At 34.9% G+C, this 17,913-nt stretch overlaps 1 protein-coding gene across 2 annotated transcripts in view; it reads left to right on the forward strand.

The window, feature by feature from the left end:
* Window positions 1-2,570: 2,570 nt before the first annotated feature.
* Window positions 2,571-17,913, forward strand: part of LOC126814488 (uncharacterized) — a 57,885-nt gene continuing 42,542 nt past the window's right edge. For both annotated transcript variants that reach the window (XM_050539651.2, XM_050539653.2), the window contains exons 1-2: window positions 2,571-2,994; window positions 14,397-14,477. The gene's annotated coding sequence lies outside the window, so the exon portion shown is untranslated. The remainder of the gene's footprint in view (window positions 2,995-14,396; window positions 14,478-17,913) is intronic.

The following is a 17,913-nucleotide window of genomic DNA, read 5'->3' on the forward strand; positions in this document are numbered from 1 at the left end:
TTTGAAAATGGGTGTGCAAAGTAACTTCATGCAGAGCGAATTGATGCAAGTAAATCTATTTGGGTTTTTTTTTACCTTTTCTTATGATTTTTTTTAGAACAAAACCGTGGCAATTGGACCAAAAAGTCGCACAGTTTGTAACATTTCGTTCCATATGTTTGCACAATATTGTCCTTAGCACAATTTTTAGCAAGTTAATTGCATATTTTATGTGTCCCAACACGTGGAGCAAATGATGTATATAAAAGCAAAATTAAAATTCTGTACAGCTTGGCATGTTGCTTTTTATGTATGACCTACCAGCTGAGCAGAGCAAATAAAAATAAAATTGGGAGAAAAAAAAAACACGGCAGTTTGTGAAATTCTTATTTCCACTTCATATGTTAGTGCAATATTGTCTGTAGCGTAGTTTTGATTTCTTCTCAGGGGGTTTGGTGGTCTAGTGGATTAATGCATGCGTTTGAAATCACAAGGTCTGTCATTTAGTCAAGTGGCGTTGTTTCGATTCCCCACTTTTGTACATGACAGGGAGCCTGTCCAACCTCATGGGTTTTCTTCGGGTCCTCTGGGTTTCCTCCCACAGATAAAGACCGCTATGCGCAAGTGAATTATTGAAATAAAAATGAACTGTGTGTTAGTCCCCAAATGACCCAGTTTGTGTTGAGTGGATGTAAAAGTCCATTTGTCTCTCTCTCTTTTGATTTCTTACCGATATGTGGAAACACCTATCATTTCCGTCAAAGAGATATCAGAAAAGAATGAACCCGGACCAGAGCGAACCTAGCCAAATAAATTTATTCATAACATGGATTTACTGCTTCACCCCAATTAAATTCTATTGGTTTTAAGCTATAAGAATGAAAGATTAGGAAGTCATGTTAAAAGGAATTGATTGTTGTTATTGTATCTTAATATCGTTTAGTGTTGATTGTATTATTGGTTTTACTAATGAATGTACTATATGGTTGTATTCATCATTGATCACTGCTTGATAAAGATACCTGTAAGAGTATTGAAAAGTTGCATGTAAAAAAATAAGAAGTAGTAAATCCCTAAAGTTGTCTTATTATGAATGGTATACCTCTAATTCTAAATGTCATTCAAGAATATTTTAATATAATAATTTTAATCTTCCAAATGATCGGCCCACACCCCGAGCATTTATGAGTTGAACTTAGAATCCTCCAAACCTGAAATGAAAACCAAACCCTACTGTTCTGACAGTCCAGAACATTGGGCAATAGTGTAGTATACATGTACTCTAACAAGGATAAATAAATAGGGATATATTGCAAGTTTATAGAGAATTGACGAAAAAATTGATGAGAATAATATCGTAAACGGTGTTAATCTGAGAAATAAAGCCATATTTAAAAAAAAAAAAAGAATTGTGTCACTCGCTCCCCCTCTGTATCAGCCCCTGCATAATTTAATGCCGTAATCAATCAGATAGCAGACACCGTTTTATTTTCATTCATTCCAGATGCAGACAGGGAGTTACAGTGGCTAAGTGGGTAAGATGCTGGCTCACTAGCCTGGAGGTCGGGTGTTTGATCCCTGCATTGGCCGAGAAAGTTCATCAAGACTTCCCGGCATGGTTTCCCCTTGTCAGTGATGCAGGACGGAGGGCCTGACAATGAATGAATGGAATGGAGTTTAACGTCCTACTGTTCTGCTCCTAACCTGGGCTAATGGGCTAATGAGGGAAATTTTGCCCGGACGGCGGCACTACGGCCTACTCTTATATCGAATTCCAACTGCCAAGGGATCTTTTACGTGCACGCCAATGTGTACACGGGATCTCGGTTTTTCATCCCATCCAAACAACTAGACAGCTGTCCTTGTCAGCCCCCTCCGTCCACGTTGCACGTTGGCGTGCACGTTGCACGTAAAAGATCCCTAGACAGTTGGAATTCAATATAAGAGTAGACCGTAGTGCTGCTGTCTGGGCAAAATTTCCCTCATAGCGCACTATGTGGCGTATGCACGTCTTCATTAGCCCAGTTCGGAGCAGAACCCATTTCCATTTCATTTCATTTCAGATGCAGACAATAAAGCCATTAATGCCTATTTAGTGGCTACCTTTGAGAACCATCATAATGAAATTTGAGTAGGCTAGGCCTAAAAACATTTTCAGCCAAGGTAGCCTAATTATCATAATATTTTGATTAGGTTTCTACAGATTTATTTTCATAACAATATCTAATGCCTATTATAGTATACATGTAGGCTACTATATATGTAGTCCAATATTTTTATATTTTTTTTATCATTTGATCCCAATCAATTCTTAACCTGATCCTGATGGTGGTCCCAAATCAGACATGTATGGTCCCAATCACGACGCATTCAAGAAGAATACAATGCAGGTGCACGCCATTTACATCATTTTAAGAAATGAATATTCTGAGAGAGTGTCGGCTATGACAAAAATTTATAAGAAGTTCAAATCACTGAATCAACCAGTGTGACGAGACAAGTCCACGTGATTTACAAGTGGTTTGCAGACGACGCAAGTACCACAATAAAATTTTGCTTGACAATGACATTAATGTAAGCATAAACCGTTTGTCTTCTTGCTCGTGCTTTGTCTAACGCGCTATGGCGACTAATTACCACAACAAGTAATTACGTCCTCGTCCTGCTGAGCCAGCGATACTATTCTACAGTCAGTATAACATGTTATAACACAAGATAATACACAAAACTTGCCTTCAGAACACGAGGTTATCAGCGTCTTCAGGTTGAAATGCTTGGCGCTTAATAAGTACAATGTCAGGAAAAAGTATTAGGATAATATGCAATCATTACACGCTCTCTGACGGTTCCTGCAAATGATCCCAGGGAATATCTAAAAATAACGCTAAATGAAGTGTGGATATTTTATTGCGCTAATTAATTATTCAAAATTAATTGGAATAGGGGTGCGCATGCTTCTGTGTGAGTAAATTGAACTCTGGGATAGAAAATGGCTACTTGTCAAACAGGTGCCCGGTGAGTAAAATAATTATGATTTTGAGATTTCTTGTATATATTGTCATAGAATTTTAGTACTGTTTTGCTTAGATGTTGCAACATGGAGCGAGAGCAAAAAAAGCGCATTTTCGTGGACACAAACTGGTCAAAAGCACATTTATACTTATTTGTTTTGCTAAGGCGTGTGATTTTTTTTACCGGAAGTTGCATGTGCAGACGAATTTTGTTGACATTGTACTACAATGGTGCCTGTATAAAACTAATGTTAATAAAATATATTTGTATCGATATCAAAACAAAGTATTGTCACAAGTGACAGAATGAGTATTTTGATAGTTTATAGTTTATGTCCAAAGGAGCTCCAAATTTAAAGGAGCTAAGTCTCTAACTCAATATTATCCAAAATCTTCAACATTGAAAACACGATTTATTTGTCAAATTAAATCAACATTCATGTTGTGATCTTACCGGAAAAAGATGGGCTTTTGATATCCAATATTTAAGACAAAATAAACATTTTACCATTGGTACACGAATTGTGTACCATAATGCGCTTCAGCCCCAGATGTATCAAGAGACTCGAGGGACGAGGCTAGACACATTGCACCAAATCAAACGGCGTATGTAGACTGGAATAATCAGACGCTAGAAATTTGCACTCGCTTGAGACTACTGGCTTATTTCGCCAAACATAACTGATTTGAAATTGGAGTAAAAATGGAAACCATTGAATGTAAATTAGTTTATATACATTCATATTACAGTATTATATGTGTTGCGACCCACTTTTGTCAATTTCTAGGTCCCAAATGTTAGCGATTTAGCTCCTTTAATTAGTAACCAGACAACATGAAATTGGCACTGAATGAGAAATGACAAGAAATTTCTCCATTATTTCTCCATTTATTAGGGTGCCCCATCCAGTCAACATTAGCTCTATTAAAGGAGCTAAATCCCTTTTCTTTGCAGGGCTGCCGACAACCATTATCGCAGCGCAATTTGCGATACATAGTTTGTCCGTTGCTAATCTAAAATTGAAATCTAACTGCGAATCATTAATATGCCTGTCGTTTTAGATATTGACACAAGGATTTATCCACATTATGAAGACTAGAAGACTTTCTCAACACTTTATATGTGTATAAAATGTCAAATAAAATTTTATGAACAAAACTAAATTCTCTCTGTGTGACATTTTCTTCTTAAACTACCCAGACACAATTCATTATACTATATAATACAGGACATAACTCTATGAATAGGGACTATTAAACCAGAAATAGGGAATCAAGTAGTACCACGCATGTTGTGAGACATGTCAATTTCGAGTAATTATTTCAGTATTCAATTTGAAAAAAAATAAATCCAGTGTATCCCCCATCTATTGTAAATAAAATATAAAAAAATAAATAAATGTAAATGTATTGTAAAATGAAAAATCAAAGTAAGAATTCCCGTAAAATATTATTGTTTATATTGCATGTGTCTAGTTAATCAAATTTATTCGTAAATTTCCCATGTGTCGGATTGAGCCAAAATAGTAACACACGGTAAAAAGCAGACGAAATTGTTATCTAATGAAGATTTCCAACGTAACGAAGAAATAACAATTAAAATGATTGGGGCTTCGGAAGCCACTGCCAAGAATTGGCTTCAGACATAACACCTAACCAAAAGTCTACATTACATTCACAAGCTGTCACAGCTACCTGATGCAGTGCTAAAAAATCTAAGAATGAGAAATCTAATCATTTGTTATGAATTAAAGTAATATCTTAGGTTATGTTATTTAGGTGTTTTATGTTGAAACATAAAACTGCTAATCAATTTTTAAATTTGCTAATCTAATTAGGCAAAATTTGACTTTTTGATTAGCAGTGCTGCTAACCAACTGAAAAATTACCGACAGCCCTGGTTCTTTGGAACCTAGAAATGGACACAAATGGATTGCAATGCATATAATAATGTAATATGAGTGTATATAAACGGATTTACATTCAGTCGTTTCTGTTTTTACTGTAATTTCCCGTCAGTTATGTTCAGCAAAATAAGTGAAGAGCCCAAATCGAATGGCAGTCTTTGGATCTGGTTATTCCAGTCTACACCGGTAGTATTCTCCTCTAGGGTATGTTTAGCCTCGTTCATCGAGTTGCTTCATTACAAATGGCACTCAAAATCATTCTAGCACGCATTTCATGTGCCAATTTTTTGATGGATGATTTAATGCCAAAATGGATAATCGAGACTTTGTTTTTTATCGTAGCGACTTTAGTAATGATGATCGAGGCTAGGCCTAAAATTCAATGGTTAATATCTTGATTCAGAGTGGAGGAATTTGACTGAAATTTTCAGCATATTATATTTTCGTTATCTATTTTTTATACGCCCACATTGTAATGTGGTTTTATATTGTCGTTGCCCCCGTCCATCTGTCCGTCCATCCAGCGTCCACACTTCAAAAAATCTTGTGGACGCTCTAAACGTCAAAGTTACTAACCGATTGACTTTAAATTTATACACCGTGTTTAACGTCATGAGACAAAGAAGTCTATTCATTTTCAGTGATTTTCTATAATTACTGTCAGAGTTATGGCCCTTGATCACTTCAAAAATCTTGTAAATTCGCTAGAGGCTCAAGTTAATATCTGATTGACTTTAAAGTTATACATAGTGTTTGAGGTCATGAGACGAAGAATCATTTGATTTTCAACGATTTCCGATAATTACGGCCAAAGTTATGACCCTTGATGACTTGTGATCTTGTGACACTCTAGAAGCTAAAGTTATCATCCAATTGACTTCAGATTGATACACAGAGTTTCAGGCATCGATATTTCCGCGCGCGTGCGCAGGCACAATCATTTCAAAAAAATTTTTGCAGGCACATTTTTAAAGCTCGAAATTTACCACGGCAAAAACGGCAAAGCCATGGTAAAAGCCAAAGTACGTACGTAAACCATGTCACGGCATAATTTATTTTTGTGTGCCGTAGTAGACCCCATCATCCCAAATTAGTTTAAAGAAAGATGTATTGGTATTTTGTTTATTTAGACTTAGAAGATGTGTAGGCCTTGGTCTATTCATTTTACAATTATTCTACGGTCTTTATATTTGTTTATTTGCCGTAAATAGGTCACCCAGACCAATTTACGGCACTCCAATGTTAAAGGTTTGAATGTCGTAATTGTCCAACACGTGCCTGCAAATGTTCACGACGTTTCTTATTTTATTTCTTACTCGTGTTGACCGTGGATTTGCTACGGCCCGAGAGTAGGACTAGGAGGACGATGAGAGCTTTCTCAGTTTCTTCCTGACCTGATTCTCATTCCACCGTAATAATAATATTCGTGAGACACGTACAACAACTTTACAAACAAGTCAAATAATACAACATGTTTTAATTATCAATATCTACCTGTTGTCATAGTTCGTTGTACTCAAATAATAGTAATAAAGTAATATTTGAAAAAAAAACCCAACAAAACAACAAATACCGAAAGGTCCTCAACTTATCTATCCAGAGAAACAGAGTGGGGCGGGACAATTTTATGCTCGGTCGGGTGGTGTCAGAAAGTTTTTAGATCCCTGTATCATTGATGAAAATTAAATGAATTTGGTAAAATTTGAATATATAAATGGAAATTTGATTTGCACTGAACCAAATACAAAAGGCAGCAGATGCTCTGAAAATACACAAAGAAGGGTTTAATTTTCATAAAAGACCACGCCCCCCTCCCAAAATTTTTTGGGGCACGCTCCGCTCGCCACATATATTTTTACACCACTCACCAAATCATGGCTACATCCCTGTGTTTCAGTATGACCCTGCAGGAACATTTTCAAGTGTGTGCGCAGGCACACTCAACTTTTATACAGCCCTGCAGAGTTTAAGGTCTTGAGATGAACAAGAATATTGATTTTCAATTGATTTTTATGACTTGAACAGCTAAATCCATGATGTTAAAAGTTTCATATACTAAACGTTAGCATGGGGCAGAACTTTATAAAAACCAAACAAATTCTAATGATTTTCTGAGAATTACTTAATGAGTTGTTACTCTTGATCAGATTTTAATGTATAATAAATGTTTCATTACCGAAAAAAGTAAAAATATGTGACAACTCTTGTTGACTGCCCGGACGATTTAGCTGCTGTGGGCGTATGTTTCAGTGCCTGGCAACCTATCTTTAACTATTATAGCGAGAACTGTCTGTCCACTCTTTAACTAATCTCCCATAATGAACCTTTAATTTGCTTTATTATTAACTATATTGTTAGGAGTGGCATCTTTTGATTTAGTACAATAAATATCTCTGAAGCTCCATGGTTAGACAAGAATAGAATACTAGTAGTATTTTCCTTACCATTTTATAAGGTTATCACAACAATTGTTGAGTTGCCTAACTTCGGACTTCCTAAATTAGATGTATTGATGTAGCTTTCTGTTATGTTTCGTAGAAAATTGTCTTGATTATCCCGACCTGTCAATTAGCTGGAGAACGGTCAGTAGACTGGTTAAGCAGGACTAATTTCAAACCAAGGGCATGTAACCTATTTTGCACTCAAAAATGCCTGAATGTAATGGCCGCTTGTCGTTTATCTTTTCAATGTATTTTTTTATTAATGTTTAAATGGTTATAAATTGTTAAATACAACAGGACCATTTATTTAGTGACTATAAATGTGAGAAACTAAATTAAGGCTTGTTATGTATATTCATATTGTGGTATAATTGTCAAAGTATTTGCAGATATTTCTTTATGCTTGAGCACCCTACATTTATGACAAAACTATTTGATTGTTTCATTGATCCAATGTAATAAGTACTGGACTGAGCTGAAACTTTATGTTTCTTTATCAGTGGCGACCCTGGGGCCCCCTCCCTCTATGAAATTTCCTTTGAGAAACATTTGAAAGAAACTGAAATGAAAACTCCAGTATGTTTACAGAATTATTATTGGCCTAATCATAATATTACATGTATTTGATATTTTCCTGTACATTGTACATAAATAAAGACAGATATATATGATTACATAGCTTTGTTCATTTCTACAGAATAGATCCTACGTTTCTTAATAGAATGGGCTGTAGAGTTTGAAGGGCCAAAATCCATTTTTGCAAAAGGATCGGATCACTGTCAATCCACCCCAGAGTAATAACTGACAGTTATTTTTGAGGAATGATCAAGAGAACGACACGGGTTCACAAGACAACTGATAAATAGTATGGCAGAGGTTCATTAGATTAGAATAATTAGATGAATAACAAGAGAATGGCAGAGATTCATTAGATGAATAACAAAGAGTATGATAAAGGTTCGGTGGATGAATGACAAATCTAATGACAGGTTCGTTATGCTAATGACAAATGGATATGGCCTCTGTGATGGAATGGCAGTGATAATGACATAGGTTCATTAGATGAATAGCAAGAGAATGACAAAGGTTCATTTTCCAGTGAGCCTGCCATTCTCTTTGTCATTCATATAGTGAACCTGTTATTCATCTATTGAGCCTGTCATTCTATTTGTCATTCATCCACAGTGAACCTGTTACTTATCTATTGAGAGCCTCAGTCATTATGCTTGTCATTCATCTAGTGTACCTTGGGCATTGCCATTCCTGTTACGCGTCTATCATTCGCTCCATCACAATCGCTCTTAATTGGAGACTTCTTCAGCATAATCCCTATTCTCTGACTCTTATACAATATTTAGTGTTCAGGCCAGGGTTAAAATTATTTCAGTTTGCCCAAACCCGACTCATGATGATTAGGTATGGGTAGGTAGGTAGGCAAATTCTTTTTTTTGGGGGGGAGGACCAGACTTTGAGAACTAAGTGCAAAAACAAAACAATATTTAAACTCTAACTTTTTTATTAGGCCTAACGAGAACAGTTGAAACAGTCACAACCATTTTGTCCGTTGTCTTCGTGTCTATTTCATCAACAGTGACATCATCAAAGACATCCCTCCCTCCATGTCTTACTGTTGTTAAATCGCTGCAACTTGTTCGAAACGATTGGTTTTACTTTATTTTCGTTTTTTATCACTACCGAAGACGACAGTGTAAAGTAATTGTCTGCCATGACACATACCGTTCCTTAACAATAACTATCGCGATAAATAACGAGATTTTACAAAATCACGTGTTGAGTTTGGTGTTACAATGTATAGACATGACAGTGGCTGTTCAATCTCCCGACCGATTATTTCGCGTTTGGGTGTCATTGTCAAGCGTAAAAATAATGCTGTTAAAAAAAAAAAAAATCTTCAAAAACGGCAATAAAAGAATTTGACTCGGCGGCTTTTTTTTGGGTCGGTCGCGTTTGGGCAAACAGACAATCTTTTAATTTTGGCCTCAGTAACCTTCTGTGTGAGAATTATGCCCCTTTGTCTAAAACCTTGTGGATGACATAGAGGCTATAGTTTTTATACGCCCACATGAAAATGTTGTACACTATCCTTGTCTGGCCGTTTTTCACAATTTCTTGGGAACACTCTACAGACTACATTTATCATCTGATTGTTTTGAAATTTATATATATTGTTTACATTAGTGAGACAAAGAAGCCTATTTAAAGGAGCTAAACCTTTAACTCAGTATTTTCCATGATATTTGAAATTTAAGACAAAAATTAGAATTCAATATTTAATATTGGTCTATTTCAATCAATATTGGGGGGTTGAATGGCCGAATGGTTAGCGTGTATGTGGTGTATCATAAGGTCTGTCATTGAGTCAACTGGCATGGTTTTGATTCCCCGTTTGTACCTGACAAGAAGTAGGGTCACCTGTCCAACCTCATGGGTTTTCTCCGGGTCCTCTGGTTTCCTCCTACTGCTAAAGACCCCTACGCGTAAGCGAATTATTGAAATAGAATTGAACCATATGTTGATATTTCTTTATGCTTGAGCACCCTACATTTATGACAACACTATTTGATTGTTTCAGTGATCCAATGTAATAAGTACTGGACTGAGCTGAAACTTTATGTTTCTTTATCAGTGGCGACCCTAGGGCCCCCTCCCTCTGAAATTTCCTTTGAGAAACATTTGAAAGAAACTGAAACGAAAACTCCAGTATGTTTATAGAATTAATATTGGCCTAATCATAATATTACATGTATTTGATATTTTGCTGTACATTGTACATAAATAAAGACAGATATATATGATTACATAACTTTGTTCATTTCTACAGAATAGATCCTACGTTTCTTAATAGAATGGGCTGTAGAGTTTGAAGGGCCAAAATCCATTTTTGCAAAAGGATCGGATCACTGTCAATCCACCCCAGAGTAATTGAACCATATGTTAGTCCCGAAATGGCCTAGTTTGTGTCGAGTGGACGTTAAACCCCATTTCTCTCTCACAATCAATATTGATGTTGTCATCCTGCAGTGAAAATATGCGATCCTAATATCCAATATTTAAGACATAATGAAGATTTTATAATTAGTACACGAGTCATGTATATTGTGGTTTCAGATGTCATTTGTAATGAACAAAGAAAAGCATATACTACAAGACAATGTGGAAGGAAGTAATTACTAATGGCTGATTGAAAAACGACAAAATAATAATAAAAAAAAATTGGATTAAGCATGCGTAAACGACAAGACAATGTGGAAGTTATTAGTAATGGCTGATTCAAAAACGACAAAATAATAAGAAAACAAGACAATGTGGAAGGAAGTAATTACTAATGGCTGATTCAAAAACGACAAAATAATAAGAAAAAAAAAAATTGGATTAAACATGCGTAAATGACAAGACAATGTGGAAGTTATTAGTAATGGCTGATTCAAAAACGACAAAATAATAATAAAACAAGCCAACAGTAAGGCTGATGTCCCCCACCTGAATATCAAAATAAATAGATGACACATTAATTAATAGCACATTTATTTTTTTTTTCAAAAGTATCAAGCAATCAAACTGATTATCAACTATACACTATGTTTCATCACTCTCTATCAGATAGAATCAAAGTCATCTTGTCCCAAAGCATCGAACAATCAAATTGCTTAGCTTTAGCTCGAAATGTTAATCATTGAACTCGGTCAAGACATTCACCTAAGGAACATCTACATCAAGTTTGAACATTCTACCACAATTAAAAGCAGAGTTGTTATGTTCTAAAGTCTTGACCAATCAAATTGCTTATCGCTCCTTAGTCTTGAGCAGAAAATTCTCATCATCGAACTTAGTCAAGGTAATGATATAATGAATCTATACTCGGAGTTTCATCACTTTCACTTAATTAAAACTAAAGTTATCGTGCCCCAAATTGCTTATCGCTCTGCTTACTTTGAGCAGAAAATGCTCATTATCGAACTTAGTCAAGTTATTGTTGTGATAAAACTATACACAAAGTGTCCTCACTCTCACTTAAAGTAGCTAAGTCTCTAACTCAATATCATCAAAAATCTTTGACATTGAAAACACAAATTATTTGTCAATTCAAATCAACATTGGTCTTGTGATCTTAGAGGGAAATGATGGGCTTCTGATATCCAATATTCAAGACAAAATAAACATTTTACCATTGGTAAACGAATCGTGTACCATAATGCGTTTCAGCGCCATTTGGAACAAGGGACTCAAAGAACAGGGCTAGACATATTCTACAAGTCACTTCAAATGGTGACGCTATATTTTATCTGGAGAGCATGCACAATAAATACCATCGGTGTAGACTGGAAAAACCAGACGCTAAAGATTGCCATTTACAGGAGACTTCTGGCGTATTTCGCCGAACATAACTGATTAGAAACTACATGTACAGTAAAAACAGAAACGATTGAATGTAAATCAGTTTATATACATTCATATTACATTATTATATGCTTTGCGACCCATTTTTGTCAATTTCTAGGTCCCAGAACTAAAGTTATCGTGTCCCAAAGCATCAACCAGTCAAATTGCTTATCTCTGCTTACCCTTAACAGAAAATTCTCCTCTTTCAAATCCATCAAGGCATTCACCTAATAAACACCTACGCCAAGTGTCAACATTCTAGCTCAATTAGAAGAAGAGTTATTGTGTTCCAAAGTCTCGAACAATCAAATTGCTTATCACTCTCCTTACCCTGAGCAGAAAATGCTCATTATCCAACTTAGTCAAGGTATTGATGTGATGAAGCTATACACCAAATTTCATCACTCTCACTTAATTAGAACTAAAGTTATTGTGTCCCAAAGCATCCACCAATTTAAATTGCTTATCTCTGCTTACCCTAAACAGAAAATGCTCATCTTCGAACTCCATCATTCAAGGCATTGACCTAATAAACATCTACACCAAGGTTGAACATCCTAGCTCAATTAGAAAGTGAGTTATTGTGTTCCACAATGTGTGACGGACAGACAGACAGACGGACGAACCCATTTTAATAGTCCCCTACTTTCTTCGAAAGGTGGGGGACAAAAATAGATTAAACATGCGTAAAGACGGTCATTCAGTTTGGACTGTTTACGTAATTCACCAAATAAAAGATAGAATTAAAATAATTATTTAAAAAAATTAAATATAAATCACTTTATATACATTCATATTACATTAATGTGCTTTTAGTAAAATGTATGGGACAAAGAGTAGGGTCACCAGTCCAACCTGGTGGGTTTTCTCCAGGTCCTCCGGTTTCCTCCAACTGCTAAAGTGAATTATTGAAATAAAATTGAATCATGTGTTAGTCCCAAAATGCCCTAGTTTGTGTCGAGTGGACGTTAAACCCCATTTCTCTCTCTCTCTCTCTTTAGTAAAAACTTTAGACCCATTTTCGTCTATTTTCATTCTCCAAGGAATACCATACGCCCTTTAATTTCAACAATTTCTGTTAATTTCTTCTAGCATTATGGCCCTTGTTTCACTTTGTTGCAGCTTGACATGCTCTAACGCCAAAAGTTATGATCCACTCTCTAATAGTATGTGCAGGGGGACTGCACCACACACAAATAATTACACAAGACAAATTTACAGACAAGACACAATACGCAGAAAACACAAACAAACCTACATATCAGATTTAGTGAATTGATATGGGGGCTAGCCTTAAGCATCCACTGGGCTGTACAGTCCCATCCGGGCCTGTATTGATACAGACTTCACTCAAAAATTAAAACTAACAGTAAGGAGGGATATATCCCAAAACGTATAATACTAGTACGAGTCATGATCTGCTATATTCCACATGAAATATAAATGTAAGCACATTGAAGGAAAATTTCCTATACATGTACAAGTAACCATATCGGTGAAATGTATTAAAAAGCCAATACAATTAAATGGCCTATGTTATAGTGAGAAACATTATAAGCATTCAAAAGAATTGAGGTGTATTAATTACAAAATTAGAGCATATGTCCTTATTACCAAAAAACAGAGGAAAAAACAATACTGAATACAAGAAAGCAAACCGAAGATGTGTGACTTGTCTTGACAACGGTTGTCTGCTAAAAGACGGTAGTTTGCCAAATGAAGTCATAAGTTAAAATGTAACAAAAACAATAATAAAAAAGGCGATAAGACACTACCAAAAGGTTAAAAAAAACTATCAATTTAGGAACAAATCGGTAATATCCAGCTGTGTAATTACATAAAAATGAAATATATTAAGTAATAGATAGACCTATAAGAAATGTAAAATAGGTATGTTAAAGAATTGGAACTATAAAAGTGTATTTGAATAAAGGCATACAATAAGGGCGATAATCCAAATACACGTACAATTAGAAAACTACTAAAAATTTAAATGTATATATTCAATTAATATCATTAAATTTATATACATCATTTATATATCAGCAATTTCAGTTAATTACTTTTAGAGTTATGGCCCTTGTTTCGCATTGTTGAATCTTGTCAACACTTTAATGACAAAAGTTATCATCCGATCTGTATCAAGTTTATATGCATCATTTAAATTAGTGAATCAGAAGAAGCCTATTGAATTTCAACAATTTCTGTTAATTACTGCTAAAGTTATGGCCCTTATTCCACTTTGTATATGAGACGATCCTTGTCAACTGCTTGGACGATTTAGCTGCTGTGGGCATATTTTTCGTTGCCTGGCAACGTATCTTTAACAGATACTTTTCAAATTTGGTTTGAAGCCTTGTGGCCATTAAGAGGACAAACCCAGAGTTATCCCCCTTTGCCGAAATATCAAATTTTATCAACATCCGAGTTTTCCTTTCGGATAAGCTGCTGTTGAGACATTGCTGCTGTGTGAGTGTATTTCCACATTTTGCATGGCTATCTTTATTTTATTTTAAAATTAGTGCTGTTCATCAAGTTTTAGTGTCTTGTAAACACTCCCTTTGTGAACTGCCTGGATGACTTAGCTGCTGTGGACTTATGTTTCTTTGCCTGGCAACCTATCTTTGAATAATTTATGGTGAATATTTTTATTCCAGAAATTAGAAACAGCATTATCTTGAAGAAAGAGTTACCAGTACCTAATATCAGTCAACCCTTGCAGAGAAAATATTTTTTAGGTAATTCTTATTCCAAGATATAATGATCCTGCCTGCATAACATTCAAAAATGATGATTGTTTTAACAAAATTTATGTGGTCGTTGTTAATGTTAGTGTAGCCTAGTGCGAAATGATACTTTGTAAGTGAAGCAAAGGACTATTAAATATTATTCTTGAGTAGAAAAAAAATAAAAATATTTAAACAAGAAAAACTGTATGCACATCACATTACTCATACCAGGTACTGTACTTGGCGAAATCTGAATAGGCAGATGTTGAGCAGTAGAGCAAGGCAGGAAACTGAAATGGAAAAAAATGTACATGTACTGTAATACCTTTTTTTTTGCACTTGACAAAAATACCTTATTTTCATGTTTGAATCATTCAGGAAGGTAAAATAAATTGTAAAATTAAACAGTTTGACCTACACAATGACGACTACTGGTAATCTGAAAAATACAGTATGTAATGGACATGGCTTGTATGAAACCTGGAGGTTGGGTGGCCGAATGGTTAGCACTTACGCGCTGTATATGATGCTTGTCATTGAGTTAACTGGCGTGGTTTTGAATCCCTGGTTGAAGATGACCAGGAGTAGGGTTGCCTGTCCAACCTCGTGGGTTTTCTCTGGGAATACGGGTTCCTCCCACTGCTAAAGACCCCCACACGCAAGCGATTATTGAAATAAAATTAAAACCATGTTAGTCCCGAAATGACCCAGTTTGTGTTGAGTTGACGTTAAACCCCATCTCTCTCTCTCTCTCTCTCTCTCTCTTGTATGAAACCTGTGGTGTTCAAAACTTAGATGTTATCCCAATCCATGCATTGTCCACGCAACGTTGGGATATTATCATGGGTTCTTGGCATTCTCCATAAATTTTTGTTTAGGGATGAACTACTTTTTTCTGAATCACATCCAAAAATCTTTTCTTTTTTTAAAGAAAAAAATCACACTTATTGATGATAACAGGAAAGAGTGCACTACTGTTTTAGTTGATATATTGACTTCAGAGGTATCCAGTTACCTGGACATCTGTACAATGTAGTATATAATCATTATTGTAATGAATTAAAATGTGATTAAAATGTTTGTGAACACCTGGGCAAAGGATGTAACAGTAAAATAAATACAGCTAGAGAAAACATGCATTACATATGAAAAAATATTTGAAGTTCCTGTGGGGTAAGACTTGAGGAAGAGAGCTATGCCATACCTACACCTTTGTACAAACATTGGTTAGTTCAGGTGAGAACTATCTGATCGTTAGGACTTCAAAGGTAAATATCAACAGGTGTTTACAGGAATCTCCTGGCTTTACCTCATTCATTTCTTATACATCCAAGTGCTTCAATACCTTCCATGTTTACTGCCAGATAGATGCAAATTATGTCATACATTTGTTAATATGCCCACAGAAATATTGGCATTTATTTAGATCTTGTAAAATGTTTCATGGATGCACAGTTATGTTTTACAAAAGAAAAATGCTTCATTGTTTTCTCAGAGATTATTTAGATTAATAGAAGGGCAGAAATTTTCTGGTCAACATTGCAACCCAGATAGATAAACAAATAAACTACCCAGTTAAAAATGTTATAAATTTATTGTGTACTACTAACAAAGAGAGACATTTAAAGGATTTCATATTGTTATTTGAAATGACATTTAATTATGCAGTTTAAGTACTCTTTGTGTTTATCAGGTAATTGAAGTCGTTTGTATAAAATTATATATTCTACCATTATTATATCTATTAAAATTACAAATCTTTTTTATAATTTTAAGTACAAATTTTATATATATTTTATAGAGTTGTATATCATAATTATATACATGTAAGAAAAAGATAATTGCTTCAAACAGAAATTAATAACGAAATATAATTATCAATAAACCATGAGCCATATCTGACATTCTGCTTTGAAAACACAATCAATTTAGATATTAAAATAAAGCAAGTCATAAAACAAATTTGTTTTCATACAAAGATTTAATTTAGATTAATAAATGCACAACTTTACACTTAACAATAAAAGTTTGTCAATATGTTTGTACAAGTAAATGAAATGGTTTGAACAAACTCAATTCCTTTCATTTGGATTCATAAAACAAAATGTTATTCATTCTTGTGCATGGCAGTGTTTGATTCTTGTAGTTCTTGCAATGTGAAAGTTCAGTTGTTCCATATAGTATTTACTTGATAAATTGATGATTGAACATAACCTGTTTAAGCCAACTCTCCAAGAGATACATTATGTCCTTTGTTTGCTTCAGTAGAAATACTTGCCATTTTGCAGGGATTAATGACTACACAAAGATTGTGTGCATATTTGCTTCTTCGTAAAAACAAGGGAAAATCAAGAAAATTTGACAATCAACCTTGTAGACAAACAACTTCATTGAAGCATTCTGCTGCTGATTCTGCGCCAACATTTCCCCCTGCTATTGCCTTATATTAATGGACTGTATATTGTTTTTAATCTCTATCTGCCCATTTAACTTTGTCATACTGCTTTATGATATCAGTATGTTATGATGCTAAAACAAGAGACCAGAAAAATGAACCAGTCGGAATTTAGAAAAAATAAAAGTGATTTGACAGTAAGAAGACAGCTATATTTTTCTGCAATGTAAAAATTAACATTTGATTTGACGTCAATAAATGTTTTACAGTGAATTTTTGTGGTTTTGACAGCACTTCAGTCATTTCACGTAATGCCTGAGCAAGATTTTTAGTCATTTCGCGTAATGTCTGAGCATGATTTTTACTCATTTCATGTAATGACTGATTCGTTTAGTCATTACATGAAATGGCTGATTACACAGATTGACTGTAACATATATATCATTGGCAATTATCAATCAACTAATCATTAATCCAAAACAATTGATTAGTATTACTCATTGACGCGATTATATTAATTCATAGTAAAATATTTACTGTAAATGAAATTTACAGGTACTGTAATTGAAGACCTTGTTTCCAAATATGGCTATTGAAACACATGTGTTACATTTGAGAAAATAGCCGTTGGACGAAACCTGTTTTGGGGACGAACTGGTTAGACATTTTGTGTTTGTGGTACGAACTGGTGATAGTTGGAATACGCTGTGTTCTGATTGGTTGTTGTGTGCATGCTTTTGATAATCCCATGAATTGTAATTACATGTACTTGAATAAAATCAAAGTGTCCATCGATATCATTGTTGTTGGTTGTTTTCTCTCTCCCATCACGTTTTGTTCATCGCTTTACAGGCCATGATATGGTGAGCTAATAGAATTTTTATGAGCCCAGCCTTTGCATCATCACCATTTTTGGTAGCAGAATGTGGTTGCTGCGGTTATTCTTAATTATAGTTTGTGATGTATTGTTATGAACACTCTAATGGGAGACAAAACTGCACGTGCATTCTATCACCAAGTCAACAACCGACAGTCATCGTCAACAGCCAG

This window comes from Patella vulgata, chromosome 3 (assembly GCF_932274485.2).
Source record: "Patella vulgata chromosome 3, xgPatVulg1.2, whole genome shotgun sequence".
NCBI lineage: Eukaryota > Metazoa > Mollusca > Gastropoda > Patellidae > Patella > Patella vulgata.